Source organism: Melozone crissalis, unplaced genomic scaffold (assembly GCF_028551555.1).
Source record: "Melozone crissalis strain CALT ecotype California unplaced genomic scaffold, PUWL_Pcris_2 ptg000056l_1, whole genome shotgun sequence".
In the NCBI taxonomy this organism is placed as follows: domain Eukaryota; kingdom Metazoa; phylum Chordata; class Aves; order Passeriformes; family Passerellidae; genus Melozone; species Melozone crissalis.
This window is the reverse complement of record NW_026535834.1, coordinates 1,256,289-1,275,404: the sequence shown is the minus strand read 5'-3', so window position 1 is coordinate 1,275,404 and position 19,116 is coordinate 1,256,289. Positions and strand designations below refer to the sequence as shown.

At 51.8% G+C, this 19,116-nt stretch overlaps 1 protein-coding gene across 1 annotated transcript in view; it reads right to left on the bottom strand.

The window, feature by feature from the left end:
* The window catches only part of KIF26A (kinesin family member 26A), a 94,449-nt gene extending 85,226 nt beyond the window's left edge, over positions 1 to 9,223 (bottom strand). Inside the window, exon 1 of the mRNA XM_054286840.1 lies at positions 9,146 to 9,223. The gene's annotated coding sequence lies outside the window, so the exon portion shown is untranslated. The remainder of the gene's footprint in view (positions 1 to 9,145) is intronic.
* Between the last annotated feature and the right edge of the window lie 9,893 nt (positions 9,224 to 19,116).

The following is a 19,116-nucleotide window of genomic DNA, read 5'->3' as shown; positions in this document are numbered from 1 at the left end:
TGGCACAGTGCCATTGATCTCAGCCACTTCAGCAGTGTCACCTCCTCCAAAACACTCAGCAGCAGCACTCTGCTGAAGGCCATGTGATGTGCCCTGGGCATAGACACCATTCCTGAACTCCTCAGGAGCCACATAAAAGCCATGCAAAAGCACCAGGCAACCCCTAGAAAGAAATTTTTACTTGATAAAGCCATATGCAAGCTGTAGGAAACTGCTCCAGTCTGAGATCAAGGAGAAAAGCAGCAATGCCAAAAGGAGTAAATACATGCTACAACACACAATACAGTGAGAACAACATAAGGTAATAAAACGAGAATACAATACAAACTGAGTAGATTTAACATCCCAAATGAGTTCAAACACAAAGCCAAACACTGCCCACTTACAGTACAATCAGCACTGATCAATTTATACACACACAGCAACACAAACCACATTGTAACAAATTATAAGTTGCAATAAAAAAGGAAACACATTTAAACATAACCTTCTGAATGCTGTGAGAACCAGGACCAATGCTACTCCTTCACCTTTCATGCTGAAAGCCAACTCAATGCCCAGCCTAGCCAGAAGTATCACATTTCAGTTTTGCACAGGCCTCCCATCCCATTCACCCAGCACTGTAAAATCACTCAGCAACATCAGGGGAAGATTTGCTAAGAGCAAAGTGAAAATTTATCATCTTCCCACAGCTGTCCAGTGTTCCAGTCAATCCTGCCCAGGTATTGATGTTTGGTAATAGCAGCCGAGCCCCAGCCAAAACTCTGAGCAGCTTGCAAACTCCAGGAATGCTGATCAAGGACAAATTGTAAGACTTGACTCAAAGAAGGAGGTTGTGCTCACCTAAGCCTCTTTTTGTGAGCAAGAGCTGAGACTTCTCTGATTCACTATACAGCAGTCCAACTCTTGGTGATAAAACAAGCACACAACAATGGCATTATGCTGCCTAAAATAGGTGGATATATTTATACTAAACATTTTTTGTCCAACATGAGAATGAACATCTGCCAGCTAGGTCTTAAAGGCTCAAGCAGCTTCAAAGCAAAGTCAGTCCAAAGAACTATATGCCAAAGATTTACATTCCCTTTAGCCTATCCTAGAGAAGAATACACTACTCCTGCTAAGTGACATATTCCCACCATATTCCAAATGATAGCAATAATAATTTGAAGCTTTGCTCTTAAGTTCCTCTATAAAATTTAGCTTTTTTTCCATTTAGAAGTGAAACATTTTTAAGGAAAAACTAATAATTAATACACCTTGGCATAAACTTCAACAGCAGTAGAAGGGACTGAAGCCACTGAGAGCCCCCAGTTTACAAGGCCACATCACATTTCCAGAAAGCAGCTTTCCAGTTCCATCACAGGGAGGCATTGTGCAGCCTGCAGATAAAACCTTTTTAGGTACTATCAGCACAGCTCTAACCCCTGCTCCCTGAGCTGATCTGACACCTGCTGCTTACTGAAGCTCCATTTCAACTGAACACACTCCACAGACCTTCAGTCTCCTTCCACAGCCTCACCACTCCTCTCCTGGTGAGCTAGCAGATTTTCAGGACTACTTGTTACTACCTTGACAGTTTACCTGCAATACCTGGATTTTTTAGCTCTTTCTGCTGTTGCAGTGACCCCAATCCCAGAAACCCCTCCCCAACACCTGACCTCAAAGCTCAGTTGGAAGTCAGAGATTCCACAATTTTCTGTGTCCCTGTGCTATATATTCTTATTATGCACATTACAGGAGCAGTCAGCTGTACTAACAGCAGCTGATGATATTTAATGCCATACAAGCAAGAGAGAGTCCCCACCACAAAAAAAGTTTTTACTGCAAGTGAACAAAAGATGGAAGCATTTTCTCTTTGCTGAGCAAAGGAGAAATTAAGCCCCTTAAACTGCTTGCCCAAATTCACAAACTCAGTGACAGATGCAGGGATTAATTCAGATTTTGCATCCCTGCAGTGAGACAATTCCTGTTAATAGAGGCAGTAGGAGGTATGATTCTCCTTGAAGTAAGGCCCCAGTTTTCTCCCATAAGTCACTATACAAAATTAGTGGACACTTGTAAAAGAAGCCAGGCAGGTCCCAATCACAAGCCCAGTCAGCAATAGACAAGATTCCCACCTTTCCAATGATGTCTTCTACTTGAAATGTACTGGACACGTAAATACAAAATAACTATTCCAGTGCTGCAGGTTTGTGGTCAGAGGACAAGGAGACAAATCCAGACAAGTTAAATTCCACTGATTTCCAGTAAATAATAAAGAGAAGATACAGTACTTCCAACTGGACAGCTGCCTATACTCAGTGTGACCAATATCCAAATTGATCTAGTTCCTGAAGGTAATCCAATGCTGAGAAAGGAAACAGCACTGGCATGGAAAAATATTCCATAAAACGTGCAGACACTTTGGGAGTGGTTCTCCCTGTCTAAGCAAGGTGAAGCAAAATCTCTGCTCACTTTTCATGACAAAATGTTCATCTGCCAGCTGAAAACCCAGAAACTAGCTGGCTGTTCCCTACATCAGCATCTTCACTGTGGCAAGGACAACTCAGGCCCAAAGAGTGCAGCTATTTTGGGGTACCTGAGCAGCAGAAGACACGTGCAGCAGCTGTGAACATTGTGGGTAATCCTGGTCATGGAGGGGGAAAAAAAAAGGAAAGAAAATTCTGGTGGTTTCAGTCATCCCCACTCCTAAACCCTGCAGTGCCAGGTCCACAGCAGCAGCCACGATCAGCTGCTGTGAGCCAGGGATGAGGAGGAGGATGACTACTGCCTCCAACAACCTCATTGTTAACAAGTCAGAGGTTGGGATCACTGTAGGTGGAAACTCTTGGCAAAAACAATAAAGCAGCTACTACATATTTCAACAGGTTCAAAGTAACCTCAGATGTTAGCAGCAGATGCTCTTTTCCACCCCCTGGGATTTTGAAATGGTTCATGTGTTTCCTCCCTTTCCCCTAATAGGGCAGGGTGCTGAAGGAATTAGCCAGAGAGAGAGCCAGAGAAGCACTAATTACCCTCAGCTCCTGGGGAGACCACAGCACCTTCAGCTAATTGTGCAATCCCCACTCCAGATCCCCCAGAGAGAAGGTCTCTTGCCTCCAGCATCCAAACTGCAAGATAATCCCTCTCACCTGTACTTTAAAAGGGCATGCTTGAAAATCCTGAGTGTCTCAAGCCAACTGATTGCAATTGGTTTCCGCAGCCTGTGCTGTCACACCGGGAACAACTGCGCCCAGCCAGAGAGGGGAACTGCTCGTGTCAACACATCTGACACAGGGCTGTCACTAACCCTGTTATTAGACTGCACACCTACCTGAAATCCACATCTGAGCTCATTGCCTGGAGCACTCCACGGCCAAGTCTCTGCAAGAGTCTCTCTCACAAAATTAAATATTAAATGTGCGTCTTAAAAAAATGCCCTGTAGTTTCATATTTATTAGCTAAGACATTGCTTTTCCACTTACACATTTTTCAAATGTTAAATATAGAACATTTTAAGGTGCATTTAGTGCTTGTGAAGAGCCATGAAAATTGGATTCCTCTAGAGAACAATCTTTAAAAGACAGCTCTCCCACTCTATTCCCTTTATCCATATCAACCCAGATGCAGAGAGACCTCCCATGAAAATAAAAGAGCCCCTAAGTAACAGAGGACCCCAAACTTAGTCAAGACTCAGCTGTGTCACCACTGTGACTCCCAAATTCCAGGCAGTAAGGGCTACCCCAGCAGTGAGGGTTGACACACTAACAGAAAACAATGGGCACAGGCAGGAAAACTCAGCAGGGACTGCTCCTAAAAGCTTAGACCAATTCAAGTGCTGCAAGAAGCCCCCATATGCTCTGAATTTTTGTTCTTCCAGGGAAGCACGGCCCTGCAGGCAAACACAGGACACAGAGCCCTCTCCCAGGGTCCTCCACATGCAGCACAGGCTGCTGGAGCACCCAACAGTGCACAGTGAGGAGACAGGTACTGCAGCCAGGGACCACATGAGCTCTCCTTGCCTCAATTCCTGCTGAGAGCAGACCATCAGAGTGGCCATGGTGGGAACCACAAAGCATCTCTGACACACATCAAGACTACAGCCCTCAACCCCTGCCTGTTCTCTCAGCCTGGTTTTCCAAAGCACTAAGAACTACTGCACAGTCCTTCTTTCCATCCTTCTTACTTAGAGCCTTTCTTAACAGCTTTTGAACCTGTCAAACGATCTAAAATTGAGCTAGAAGGCTCAGAACAAATTCCTACAACTTCCACAAACTATGAGAGAAATTGGGCAGCATCCATGTGTTATTAGTACCTTGACAGAAGCCAGATGTCCCAGCACCAGCTCACTGTCACCCGAAGAGTGTGTGCAGCTACAGAGAAGATGCTGCCTCTTGTGGAGTCAGCTGGGACAAGGAGGGAACAGCTGGGATCAATGCAGAAGGATGGGGGGAATAAATGCAGTGAACATCCATCCTACCAAACCCTCCTCCCTAGTTCTGCTGCTGGTGGGAACAGGGGGGAGTTATTTAGCACACAGGAGAAACCCATAACAAAGAGCCTGCCCATCCCAAAACTCTGTTCTTCATCTCCCCTCCAGATGATGCAATCAGCAGCACACACAGGTGTGCCACCAAGAGACCAACACTTTGACAGAAGGAGGAGTGATGGGAGTTCAGTCTAGCACTGCCTGGCATTTGCAAACAGCTCATCTAAAGCCACTGTCATCTTCCCTTTTTTTCTGAGAGCACCAGCTCCTGAAAAAGGTCTTTCTCCAGCTCTGGCTGGTGTAACACTGAGCTCTGACATGGATACAGCAGGCTAGGACTTGCTTAGCTCCCTCCAATGATTCATGGTTCATCAGCAACAAAGGCTTAACCTGTCCTGGTCACTGAGGCTCCTTGCACACCAGAGCTGGCAGATCCTTTGTACCCAACTGCATTTACCTGGGCATCTGGGAATACAGGACTTTTGAGGTATTGAGGAACAAAAAATTGCCAACTCCACCAGCAATAGAGCCACAAATAGAGCCACACACTCTCTTCTTTGTCCTTCAGGCCCTTGGAAGCTGTCCAGTTGTGTGCCCCATGTAACACATAGTGCAGATAATGCAGTAGGGGTAAAAAATTAGAACAAAACAACAGAATGGGGAAGAAAAGAAGCTCTTAAAAACTAAGACAGCAAAAACTTCCTGAACTCAAGCTATAACATAAAATTCATCTTTCTGCCCTGTTTAATGCTGTCTCTAGCACCTGCCTGCACTGGCAGTAGGTACAGCACAAACTTCTCAGACTGGGGGTGTCTGGGGTGACAGTGGATAGGAACAAGTGAAATGTGGCGTCCGAATCCCTGGGCTGGGAGAAACATGATCAAAGCTAACCCCTTTCAAAGTGAACTTCTGCTGGTCTTGGCCTCCTTTCAGTAATAAAAAATTCTTCCAATAAAGTATATCTGGGCACAAGCATTACTTTTCTACAACCAAAATATTTACACCAGCATAAATCCCTTCTGTGGGTGTAGTTGCATCCATGTGTGTATTCCCAACACCAGGAGAGCTTTTTTCCTCTGCTCATAAGGGATTAGCTAAAACCATTTTGCAGTAGCTGTATATCCTTAAGGCTAGTGCCTGTGCCAGAGGCTCACAACAGAGTTCACCTCCAGAAATGGAGCTACAGGAGCACATTTCCCATATTGAACAGTCCCTGCCTCTCCAGTTCCTTGTGGAGACACACACCTCATTCTGACATCACCTCTGCAGAAATGACAGCACATGTCTGGCTTTTACCTAACAGGGGCAATCACACAGATTGATTAATTAGCATTTGTGAAACACAACGAAGAATTTAGGTGCTAAGAAATATTATTACTAATTTAATTCACATCCCATTCAGCCCTCAGTGTCTCCCTGAAACTGCCAACAATGACGCCAATTAGTGGTAATTGTGGTTTGTGACAAGGCTATTTGCCAGCTGGGAGTGAAACACAGACCACCAACTCATTTCCCATGGATTGTCCCACAGCTGCCAACAGCAACAACTTCCAGCACAGCAACCTGCTCCCCTCCAACTCTCCAAGGACACAGCCTGCAAAACTTTCAATTAGGGATAAACCAAGACACCTTGTTTTTCCCTCCTACATTAGTTCAGTACATGACCCAGTAACTGATGCCAACACTGCAATACCAAAATGTTAATCTGGGATAATTTCAGATTAAACTTTACTTGGCCCCATCCACACTTAATGAAAATCACATTTTGATTCACACACAGGCCTCTCTGTGGTAGAAAACTGTAAAGGCAGCAGCAGTAAACTGAAGGGAATTGAGAGCGTAGGATGCAGTAAAACTTTTGCTGGGGAGACTGTTTAAAGAGTTTTGACCTAAGAAAAGAGGTGTATCTTTTTATCAGCTGTCCACAGAGATTTGGAGGACTTTGAAGAGACACAAACAACTAACAGTATTCTGTAATCAATGCACATCATCTGACAATGAAACTTTAAATTATTTATATATTTTAAATACACCTAATTGAAAGGATAGCAACACAAACTGTATGAATCATAGCCCTCTCAAGTAATTAGATTTGTTATCCCTCCAGACTGCAAACAGTACGTTGGTTTTCTATTCTAATGTGAATTCAATCCCTTGTCAGCTGCCCCACGCATGAGAATACACCTCCACTCTTTCATCAGGAAAGATATCAACAGCAGGAAACTAGCCCTTCTTTCATCTCTGAGGCACCCACCCACCTTTCCAAAGGGTTTTCAACCAGGTGTGGAAGCCTTTCTAAATCTGTGCTGAAAGATCTCTTAATTATTATGGCAAAGGAGGCAAATCCTTTGAGAGCAGCATGCTCCAAGCAGTAGCCTTCTGCTGTTTACACATCCAGTGGCTGCTTAGTTTGACAGTGCATTAGAAGAGCCTGTAGGAAACTTTGGACTTGCATTGTATGGGCATGAAACTCTAACAGAGAGGAGCTGCTTTTTCAGATGTCTTGTTATATAATTAAACAAGAAGGGGGAGGGGGGGATCGAGCAAGCTGCCTTTTTGGCACAAACATAACAGAGCGCTCACCCTGCCAGCATATTGCATCAGATTCCCACTGCAAGGCCAATCCACAGCAGCTGAGCAGCCGAACCCCTGCCTATTATCTCCCCCTAAGCTACTTCACACTCACAAGGCAGCAAGGACAACTGTTTATTGCATCTTCCTTCCTGAGGAGCTGCTCACCACACCAGCATTAGAGGCAATCTGAGCTTGCAATTAGGCTCCAGCTCTCACAAGTGTCAGAGAGTGCAGTTCTCAAGAGATTTCAACCACCAAGCCTTAGTGCATGCTGCACAGTGAGTAAACTCCAGGTATCTGTAACTCTGTGCTCAGGTCTGCTGAGGGTCTGACACTGTGATGATTCCTATTTTATTACGTTCCTGGGCATGCTTTGAAACCCTGCAGAAAAGGGGGATTCATTTACCCATCATCGAGTGCTTATCAAGGAAGTCCCCGGAGAGCTGCAGGAAGGAGACCACACAAACAGGCCTTTGCTCACAGCTCTGCTCACCTGAACACCTGGCTGAGGCCCCTCACTCTCCTACACTGGGAATGCTTTTTTCCCATGGCAGAGATCCGCTCACAGATAGGACCCAATTCTTTATGGCAGAGGCCCACCCCAAGACAGGAACAGGGGTTTCTGTGCCCCTCACTGAAGCAGCCTATCTCAGGCACTTCACAAGGGAAATTAAACTTATTTCCACCATCTGCAGCAATCCAGAAAACAAAAGGTCCAACAGTTCTGAATCCAATGAGATAAGATATGTGACCTTTTACAGCACAGAAATAAGAGCCTACTCCTATAGCCCAGCAAGCCAAAAGAGAGACTCCTGTCGATTTCAAAAGGCTTTGGATCTGGCCTGAAAATGCAAACCTCACTGTGCATTCGGACACTGCTCCACAATGCACCTCCAAACAAAACTATATTTAGATTCAATGGGAATTCTGTAGATCATACAGGAACTCTCTGAATGAAAACGAAGGTCACTAGGGTTTGGCTTCCTCTTCAGACCCTCCCCCCCATTCTTGCAAACATCCAGATAAGCATTGTTTAGAAAACAATACATTACTTCCAAATGTTATCAAACCCCCAACACAGGTTTTGTGTGTCCTGAAACAGAATCTCAGGGCCTTCTGTTGCATTTTGCCCTATCAGCTAATTCTCAGGATCTCTTTAGATGTCTGTGTCAAGACTGTCTGTTTTCACCTTTCAAAATCTTTGGTGTGTGCTCTGACAAAGGAAAAGCAACAAGGGTAATAAAGGCCTTTGATAGAAAAAAAAAAAAAAAACAAACAGGGAAAGGAAAAACTGTGCAGACAATTAACAATACATGCTAATAAAGCTGCACCTGTGTAAGAGGGAAACTCTTGGCATCCTCATGCACTTTCTCCATTCTCTACCAGGTATTAAGTGCCATCGTGCAGCACAAACTGGAGGAAAATGACACAGGCAGTGCTTGCCCGAGGGACATTAAGGACAGGAGTAAGCCCATCAGCCAGGCAGGCACGTTCAACACCCAGAGGGCAAAAGCACAGCCCACTCAAAAACCATCCAGCCCACTCAAAGTTTCCTCCAGCGCCACAGACACAACTGTTTGATTCTCAGCTGCACTTTGTGGGCTTCTCGGAAGGAGGAGCTGAGCGCCTGCCACCGGCAGCTTCTCTCAGGAAGGACGAAGCCAAATCCCAGCCGCAGCACCGAGCCGGCATCCCCGGGACGGTGTCAGCAGGGCTGGGCGGCCCGGGGAGCCGCGGACCGACCCGGGGAGCGCCCCCGGCACCCGGCTCTGGGTGCGAACCACACGGCACGTGCACAGCCGCCTCTTCCCAAAATTAGAACCTCCTCTTCCCAAAGTCCCTATTTCATTTTTAACTGTTCCTAGTGGCTGTAGCAGCGGGTGACCGTCCAGCCGCACAGTTTCGCTTTTTGATAGAAGTCCGGGACGGAAAACCCTTGAACTTCTGAAGAACCCTCCCGGGTAGGAAATCTCCGGCTTTGCCGCCACGCTCCCCTCCCAGGTCCTTTGGGGATGTACCTGTGACCCCGAGCGGGCCGGGGCCAGGCTCCAGCCCCCCGCCCTCTCCCCCGGCGGCGCTGGGCGCTGCAGCGGCACTTACCGGCGGGGCGTTGGGCGGGCAGCCGCCGGCAGCCAGCCGGGCCGCCTGCCTCCTCAGCTCGGCCAGCTGCGCCTGGCAGCTCCGGCACCAGCCCCGCTCCAGCGGCCGCGGCTCGGCGCCCGCGGCGGCTCCCGCTCCCTCGGGCGGCGGGCGGCTGGCGCAGCGCTCCTCCTCGGCCGGCGGCCTCTTCCGCGGGGAGAGCTCCCGCACCCCGCTCCCCTCCGCCACCTGCGGAGACAGCACAGCTCAGCAACGCGGCAGGACGCGGAGGCAACGCTGCTGCTCCCACCCTCCTCGCGAGGGGAAAAAAAAAAAAAAAAAGGAAAAAACTAAGGAAAAGCTCAACCGCGGGGAGGACATGAGTGTTGTAGGAACTTACCCCCGGCGCCCGGGGATCAGGTCCCAGAGCCTTCCTGCCGGCGGCCGCGATCATGGTAGCGGGGGATGCTGCCCTGCCCCGCTCCGTTAGTGCGGGCGGCGCGGGGCCCGGCGGCGCGGCCGGCCCGGGGCGCCCATCGCGGGCCGGGGTCAGCGGTGCCAACAGTGATCGCGCCGGGTCCCCGCCGCCCGGGCTGCCGCTCTAGGTGATGTTGCCTCCCATAGTGAGACGGGAACGAAGTTTGGGATGGGAGAGGGAGGAGTGAGCTCCCCACGGCGGCACGGGAAACGACCCAGAGCACGGGAGCACGCCGGCAAAAAAAGCTGGAAAAGTGCTCCGAGGGCAGGGGAGGAGGGACTGGGCTGGGCTGGGCGGGGGCGGGTGGGGTGGGGTGGGGGAAGCGGGGCGGGGGAGCCTCGGCCGGGGCGGGCTGGGGTTCGGGTTTAGGTTCGGGATAGCGGCGGGGGTAAAAAGATGTCGTTTCATATTGACCCTACGGGACAGTGTCAAAATCAGTGTGACTTAAGTCGTTGCTTCCTTCACACTCTAAGACCCAAGTTCCTCGGGAGTCGGAAAAAGGGCTGGGCGCGGGGTGCGGTCCCGCCGCAGGGCGCGGAGTCAGAGAAGCGGCGCTGGGGCTGCGGACCAGGCTGGGGGTCAGGGGTCCGGCCGGGCCCGCTCCCCTCGCTCCGTCCTGCGGCTGCCCGGGCTGGGATGCGGTGCCCCCGCTCCGCAGGGAGATGCGCGGGGCCGCGGGGCACGGGCCCCACGGGGCCGAGTCTCCCGCCGCTCGGCGGGCGCGACGGGATGCTCCTACACGCGAAAATTGACCTGACAGATGGAGAAATTAACGTTCGCAGCTAATTGTCTACTTGGCTGCCGCTCCGGCTCGTATATTTAGCACTTTTCTCCTTTTTTTTAGTTTTCCCCGCCGAGAGCGGAGTGCGCGCCGCTGGCTGTCAGGGGCCGGGCCCGGGGCCGTGCCCGCGCTCGGCGCCGCCGCCGTCCCTGTGACCAGAGCGCCCCCTGCCGGCCCCGCCGGGACGGAGCGGCCCGAGCCGAGCCCGAGCCCCGCGGGGCCGCGCCGGGTGACGCCGCCGCTTCCCCGGAGATGCCAACGCGGCTCCTGGGCCCCTTCCCCGCCACCGCGCGAGTGGGTGCTGGTGGCGCCTGGGGTGGGCTCTGTGGTGAAGTGGGCATCGCCGAGCACAAAGAGTGGGGAAACACATCTATGGGGGGGAAAAAATAATCCCGCCCCAGGAGACACTTTTCCGCCACCGCTTAAACTTTTCTGGCTCTCCCGGCACGCGTGTGAAGCGCCCCACCGGCCCCACCCCTAAGGGTGCATGCCCTGGGGCCGTGGGCGACATGCACAGCCCCGCATCGCGGGCAGAGAGAGCCCCCCAGCGCTGTGATCGCTGTACCCGCCCGTCCGGACCGCCCGCCGGCACCCCGGGGAAAGTTGGGGTGCGGGAGGAAAGGGAGACACGGGGGACACGGGCTGGTACCCGGGGGCTGCCGTGTGCCCCTCTTGGGGCTGGCGAGGAACCGGGACTGGCACGGACACACGCACCAGGCGCCGCGCCCCAGCTCCCTTCTCCCGGCCGCCCGCTCGGGGTAATGCGGCTGCTGCTCTCCGGGAAGTTGCTCCGAAATTTCCTGTGCCCAAACAACGTCTGCAAAACCCTCCCGCGGCTCCAAGGCTCGGGTTGGACGGGGCGGGGGGTAAAGGGGTGGGCTCCCCGGCCGACGCTGGGCTGAGCAATTTCCTTTTCTTAGTAAGTACAAAACCCTCCCAGAAATAGCGGGACGCGGTGCCACCACTCGCCATCTGAAACCGGGGTCACGCAAGGTGCCGCGGTCCCCACGGGGCAGCCCCAGGCGGGGTCCGGCAGCGCGGTGCTCCCGCGCCCCTCCGCGCCGCTCCGCGGAGCCGCCAGGACTGTTCGTGGTGCTGAAACCTGCCCGGCACCGCCGCCCGCAACTCCGCACCGCCAAGTTTGACACCCCCTTCCCGTGAGCCGGCCCTCGACCCCCTCCCGGGCCCCAGCAACATGCCCTTACCCTGGCTTTCCTCCGCAGGAGGTGGCTGGTGAAGCCGAAGATGATCTCCGAGTCCAAGCACAAGGCTCCTATCTCCAAGAGGCTGGGATTTTTCCTCGTGGCGTTGGAGGCATCGGGCGATTTTTGAAAAGCCATAGTTTGGGGTTTGAAATATTCCTGCTCCCTGAGCGGAGGCGATGTATTTGTATACACACACGCACACGGAGGGAAAGAAAAAAAAAAAAAAGGGATAAAATAGCAAACACCTCCCACCCCTTAAAAAAAAAGGAAAAAAAAAAAAAAAGGAAAAAAAGCCAGGCGCGGGTGAGTTACTCCGTCATCTGCCAGGATGAGGTAGCCGGTAGCCAGCAGCCGGGCAGACCCGCCACTCTCCCTGCCGCTCTCCGCCGCTCTCCCTCCTCCCGTTTTATCCCCCTCTCTGAGCGCACCTTGCCTGACGAGCGAGCGCGGGCGCGGAGCCCTCAGCGCCCCGCAGGCGCCGGGGCCGCGGCCGGGGCCGCCGCTGCGCGGGGTGCGCGGGGCCGGCAGCGCGCTGCTCCCCCGCCGCCGGCCATCAGCGAGGGGGCTCGCACCGCCCGCTGGCCAGCAACCCGCGCTGCGAGCCTCCCGCCTGCCCCCATCCACTGCTGGGTGGGTTTAGTGCCTGCGTTGGTGGGTTGTTGTTTCCCTCCTCCTTCTCCTCCTCCTCCTCCTCCTCCGGGGTGAGCGCAAGGAGGGAAAAGCTGCCAGTGAAAGTCAGTTTAGGAGGGAAGAGAGACACGCACAAAAATAAAGGAAAAAAAATAAGGGAAGGTAAAAAATAAGGAAAGCCTGAGGGAGCAGAGTAAAGCACTTTCCGGAAGGGACGCGGTCTTTCCCCCTCTTTTCTCCCCACTGCTTAATTGTATTTGCAGTGGGTGCGGACGGCAGCAGGGAGCGAGCTCCTCCTCATCGCGGGGCCGGGACACAGGTGCCCGATGGCTGCTCCCGGATCGGGCAGCCCTCCCTGCAGGCCGCCTCTCCCAGCCTGGGGGCCGGGCTGGGCTCGGGGGTCCCCGCCGAGGCGCGGTCCATCCCGGCGGGCGGGATGGACGGATGGAAGCGGGGAGGGGGCTCCGGGCAAAGCGCTAATCCCTTCCCGCGTACTTTCCCGCTAAACAAATAATCCCCCCCTGACAAAAGCATTATCCCGCTTCGTATGGCCCTCAGTGAAAGGGAGGTGAATAATCCATTTATCCCCGCTCCGCGCCGCCCGCCCCGCCCGGACACCGGCTGCTGCTGGGCGGGGGGCTGAGGGAAGGAGGAAAGGAGGGCTGAGCTCCTGCCCCGCAACCTGGCCAGAGCCCGGCACATTGGGAGGGAGCTACGGGACGTAGCGGCTGCTGGGGATTGGGGAGGGAAGGAGGAAAGGAGGGATAGAAATGAAGAAGGGGACTGGGAATTGAGGGAAGGGAGGAGGGGGGTAGGGAGAAGAAGGAAATAGAGGAAGAGAAGACAAGAGACGAGACAAAAGAGAGAAGTCTTGAGTCTCTATGGCCATGAAAGGACACCGTAGTTTATTCTGAAATTTCTCAGTTGTCTGTTCTGGGCTTCCCAGCTCATGGTGATTCTGTGTGTTAGATGAAGAAAGTGGGTTAATGGGTGTCTCTGTAGGATGGAGTGTACAGATGTAACAGGCAGGCACTAAAGCAGTGCTGGGAGGGAGAAGAGGAGGGTGGGGGTGGTGACATGCTTACAGCAAAGGTGCAAGCATTTGTTTGGCTCCTCACTGCATTCCTTCCTGATATCCAGCTATCAGACCAGAGACATGCCAGTGTGTTAGCTGGTCCCTGAATCCATCTGGGAATGGTGTTTGCAGAGAATAAATCCCTGGGCCACCTTGCCCAGACTCACCCTCTCACCCCCTGTCTCAGCCTCCTGTCTTGCTGTGCACCACTATGCATTGTCTTCCACCACCCTCCCCTGCACAAGTGGGATGTTCCCCAGCCACAGAAGATCCCCATGCTTGGAAGGTCTCATATTGCCAAGGGAGTAGGAATAAGTGGGTGCAGAATAGTCCAGGAGGAAAAACTATTCAAGCAAAATGGTGGTATGGACATCAACAGTCCAAGTAAAAAGTGTCCCCACCCAGGCACTCAGTTCAGGTGTTCAGCATGAGGTAGAACAGTGCCCATCACCAGAACCAGAAGCATAAAATGTCATTTCCCAGTCACTGGAGTCTTTCCCACCTTAGCTTGGAAACTTTCAACAGCAGAGAAAAACTCAGGTCAGGAAGGCTTGTTGCCTGCTCTGGAGAAGGCCTGAGGCATCTGTCTCCATCCCCCACATTTTCAGACCAACCAAATTTAAGCACTCACACCATGTTCAAAGACAGCCCAGGCTTTCCCTGTCCCCATGCCACCTACAGCCCACCATGACTTCCTTCCCCAACACAGTTTATCCCTCTTCCCTGACTCTTGGCAAAGTTCCTAGGGAGGTCTGGGTCTAAAATATGCCCTGAGTGTCAGGCACTGAGGGTCCTTGTGCAACCCCAACCTCTCCCCTAATCCTGGAGAGTCTCCCTTTAATCAGCCCTATTAAAGCAAATATCTGCCCACCTCACTGCCCTCAGGTGTCTTGCCGATAAACAAGCTGAAGGGAAAGTTATTACCTTTTATTCATGGTGTCTAAACTAAAGTAAAACATCAACAGGGTGACTGTACATAATAATATACTAGATAAAGTCCATTTTTCTTGGGCCCTCTGAAAGCCATCCCTGAGCATTAAAACGGGTCTCTTAATAAATATCTTATCTCCCCGCCACAGAGCCCTGGCTGCAGATAACCAGACAGCCATTACTGTACCTCTGAAATAACCCCATTTCCATCAGGGCCACTTCAAACAGGCTTCTCTTTAAAGACCCCCTCTTCTTCCCCCAGGGGAGGTGGGAAAAGGCTTGAACCTCCCTGGGTGGGGGATTTCATCCAAGTCCCCAAGCACGGTGTGGGGTTACTGCATTGCAATGCATTCCCTTCCACAAATAACCATGGAGCAAGGCATTCTGCCTGCTAGCCTAAATCCATCCACTTTGTGCCCTGCTTTGGGGTGAGCAGTGCTGGGCTCCCACAGTTCTGCTCCCCTGGGCCTGCTCTGCAAACAGAGAGAAAGCTGGGCAGGAGAGGAGGGATGTGGCAGGCAGCTCCCACCTCGAGGGAAGCTGCCTTCCCAGTGTGTGCATCCCAGGCTGCAAGGTGATGCTGCACAGGTTGCACTGGAGCCCTTTATTAATACACCATACAGGTGATAGTGGATTTATTAAGTATATTGCTGTGATTTCACATTTAATTTACTAAGAATACAATGGTTTGGGCTAGAGGACCCAAGGGAAATCTAGGCAAGAGTGAGCAAAAATCCATGAAATTCAATGTAGCACACTAATCATGGAGGCATTATAGTATTAATTGCTATAATGATATACTTCTAATCCTATCTTACACTGCACCACATAATTTCATTGGGTAAGAGAGGAAAGGAATTAAATTTAGTTCAATACAGGCAAGCGTGTAACTTAATAGAGTAGTTTGACTCCAGCACACTCTGGGGTTTAGGGCTGATGTCACATAATGTGGTCAGCAGCCTGGGAGAAGGATGGCACAAGACTTTTGACACCCTCACTGAAATCTGGAAGCAATCTGGAAAAATGTTAGATATCTGCTTTTTGAGAGGCAACCTGGCCATATAAAGGATAATTAGAATTCCTTGCAAAGATGATTTATCATGTCTATCATTGTGCTTGAAAAGGCTAGGTCACCCATGAATGCTGATGAAATTTCAAAGATCTACTCCCCAAGGACTTTCTGCATCTGCTGCCCTCTTAGATGGGGAAATAGCCCAGGGCAAGTTTCTCATTAATACAGCAGCAAAATATAAGCATTTTGTCCAACATAACATTTTTCTTCAGTATTATACCTGACACGATCAGACCTTTAAATAACGTGGTAATAGGGCTCACTTTAAAGTTCATGTACTTGATGTTGTGCCCTCCCCGTTCCCGTTCTCCCCTCCCTCCCCCCGGTTTCAGCTGGGTAGTACCTCTCTCTAACAAGGCAGCGTTCTGACCCGAAACACACTTTCTCCCGTAACAAATATTGTATGAGGTGGGCGGAGGTGGTAAAAGTAGCTTTTGATCTTGTTTGTATAATATGCAAGAGGACATCAAAGCGAGGGAAGAGGAGGAGGGAGAGAAAGGAAAGCAGAGCAGGAATAACCCTAGTCAGTGTAACACCAAATAGCTCATGAATAGCTAAATAAAACATCATTAGGAGAACACGATAAATGAGTGGTTCTTTAAAGAGAGCGATGGCGAAGCGGGCTGGGACGGTGGCCAGGAGAGGCGGGCACAGCCCGATTCAAAGCCGGCCCCGAGGCAAACAAGCGGGAATTTGGAGGGGGCGGCAGGACCGCTCGGGGACCCCCTTCCCTCCGCCCCGGGGGGCTTCCCCCGGCCCCGTCCCTCTCGGGGATCCCGGGGGGCTCCGGGGGTGTCCGGCCCCGCTCCCTGCGGCTAAAGGGGCGCTGTTTCCCCGCGGGGCGCTGCAGGTTTCGGGGCGTTCCCGGGGGAGCCCTGGGAGCCGCGGGGGCGCCCGTTTGTTTTGGGTTGGTTTGTTTGTTTGCTGTGTGGCCTCCCCTTTATGTTGATCAGGCCGGGTCTGGGTTTAATTGATCTGCGGGGCGGGCGGCCGAGACCATCAAGGGAAACTTCAGCCCTTGCAGACTGCGGAGAAAATAAGGATGGTATCGGTGAAACCGGCGTGAGAGGCAGCCACAGCCCCCCGCCTTCCCTGCGAGTGTTCACACCGCGGAGGAGCCGGGGATGCTCGGCTGAAGCTGCAGGGCTGGACCGACTGCCTGGGACACCCCTGGGCACGGGGGGAGGGTGTTTGGAGAAGTCCCTGGCCCTCCCCCGGTCACCAATTAGGACGATGCCAGCACCAGCTCCGGGGTGACTGCGATGGCTCAGCAGTGACTCCGCAGGCGGGATGTGCCTGCACCAGAAGGGGCGGGGGGAACACACGGAGAGGAGTGGCTGAATTCACCCCCAGAGGCAGATTTCCTCTCTGTCCCCGAGGTGAGTCGTGCTAGCCAACTCTGTCCTGCCTCTGGGTAGCTCTCCTTCCAGCTCTGCGCTTGGGTGCCTCTTTCTGGAGCTCTGCCCATCTGCTCATCACTGCTCAACAGTGCTTCTCACCATACCTGTTGTCCTGCAGGGCCCAGCCCAGTCTACAGAATCCCTTTTCAGTTCCCACCACAGCAAGGGCTCCCTGCCATGCCAAGACCATTTCCCACCTGCACTTAGGGCAATGCAGGCCTCAACGTGGATCTCACAAGTCTGGAGCAAAGCAGGGGCTTTAGTAAGCCCCAGGTTGTGATCTGCATCATAGGCTGGGTAAAACAGCTTGGTACAAGGGCTCTCCTGTCCCTGCCTGGACTCAGAGCTCATCTCAGGTCTGCCCTGTCTTGCCTCTTTGTGACCCTGCTGTCCAACGGGAGATGGAAAACCCTCCTGTAAACAACTGCTGAAGGTCAGGGGAAGGAAAGCCTGACACCACTTAATGAAAGACAGTTACAGACAATCTTTTGCTCAGTTGTCCGTGTCTGGGAGGCGTGGGGATCTCTGTGTTCAAGCTTTTTAATTTCCATTCTAATTTGCAAGTCATAAAGAGAGACAGTATGCTGTCCATGGTCTCTAGTTTAATTTCTTGTCACCCTAATCATACCAGTTTAACCCTCACTTGCTTGCCTACGTATTTGTTATATTCAGCCCCACCTCCTCTGTGAAACAGCCTGCCCAGGCACATTAGTAGTGTCCTGCTTGCACTGTAGATTTGGGGTTGTAATACTGTTCCAATTACTTCTTCCCAGATGTCACAGCCCGTAGGAAGAGTGGAAAGAAAGAAACAAAAGCCAAACAAAACAAAAACTCCCAAAGCCTACAACTGCCTCCTTTTCAATGTTTGGTTGGGTGGTTTTTAAAGGGAGAGTAGGAGTGAGGATTACTTTTTCCGTGCTCTGCCTGCCACGTTAGAACCGCCTTTTCCCCCGGTGCGGGACACGCTCAAGGGGAGTCCCCGGCGCAGCTGTGCAGTACAGGGGGTGAGCACTAAGGCTGGTCCCCTTCCATGCTGCGGCAGGGACGGGAAGCTCGCGGCAGCTCCCGGGGCTGGAGCGGGGTTCAGCACCCTGGAGAGCGGCCCCGCTCCGGCCCTGCGCGGCGGCCGCTCCCCCTGCAGGGAGCCGAGGAGATGCGAGCGCCGCTCCGCCTCGGCGAGGGACAGGTGTCGAAGGGAAAAGAGGCTTTGACAGCAGCTGGGCGCTGTGGCTCAGTGTCCTTGTGGCTTTGGCAGAGGGAGGCTCCCGCAGATGTGGAGCTCAGAGGATTGTTCTGCTCTGTCCCGTGACAGGTTTGTGTTACCGAGCCCGCACCAACAGCGAGAGAAGCGAGGAAAATCACCTGTTCCTTAAACAAGGAAGCAGTCCCGCGATGCCCAGCTCCAGGGTGCCACGGACTAACTCGGCTTTGCTGCAGGGGTGTGAACTGGCATTGACCAAGCGTCCTCCTCTTCCTCCTTACATTATCATAGTGACTCTGGATGGCCAGAAGACTCACGTGGGGCTGTGAGAATCCTGGGGAGCAAACGGGAACTAGAGAAGGCTTCATGCAGGACGGAGGGCAAAGAAAAAAGGAATAAACCAGCGCTGACTTCTGGCCTTAATCAAAGAGTTCCCCATGTCCCCAGTAGGGTACACATAAAAGCATTCCCAGGGACAGTCTGCTTTGTGCCAAAGACTCCCCTTAAAAGCGAGCAGCTACACAACCATATTTCCATCAAAGGTAAAATAGCATCACAACAAACATGAGCATATCCAAGGAGCTGCAGCAGAAAGATTCAGTTTTGCTGGCCAAGCACAGCCTGGAAGTGAAGCTTCCTCCCCTCCCCTACACAATAAAGATTATATTCCAAGCAACAAAGTCAAAAAATGTGCTACAGAGAGCTCGGTGTGGCCTCACCTTGTATCTCTTCTCAGGGTGCATTAGTGGAATGTACTTACTGGAGAAATTGCTGGTTTTATTTCCTACACCACATCAAGTCTTGAGTGCATTTTTCTAACTGCCCTAACCAAAGACAAGCACCTTATTATTCCTTTAACCAAGCAGAGAGACTCAATTTCCCAAACAGAATTTTAAAATATATTTGAAAAGAGAAAATTGTGTCTCTCAGCCAAAAAGAGGCTGGTTTGCCAGTGAGAGGCACAGAACAGGGCAGGTGATTATATTTCATCAACCGAGTGGCTCCTCAGAGCAGATACCACTCACTGCAACAGGCAGGAACTTTTTGATTGAAAGACAGTTGTTATTATGATATTTTGTGAAAAATCTCTTCACCAGGATTTTTCTCCTGGAAAGATGAGAAGCTTCAGCTTCTCCTTGTTTTGTTATTTTGGAATGTGATTTGGAAAATTATTTATTTAGTATGTGAATTGTTTTTAATTAATAGCCAATCACAGCCAG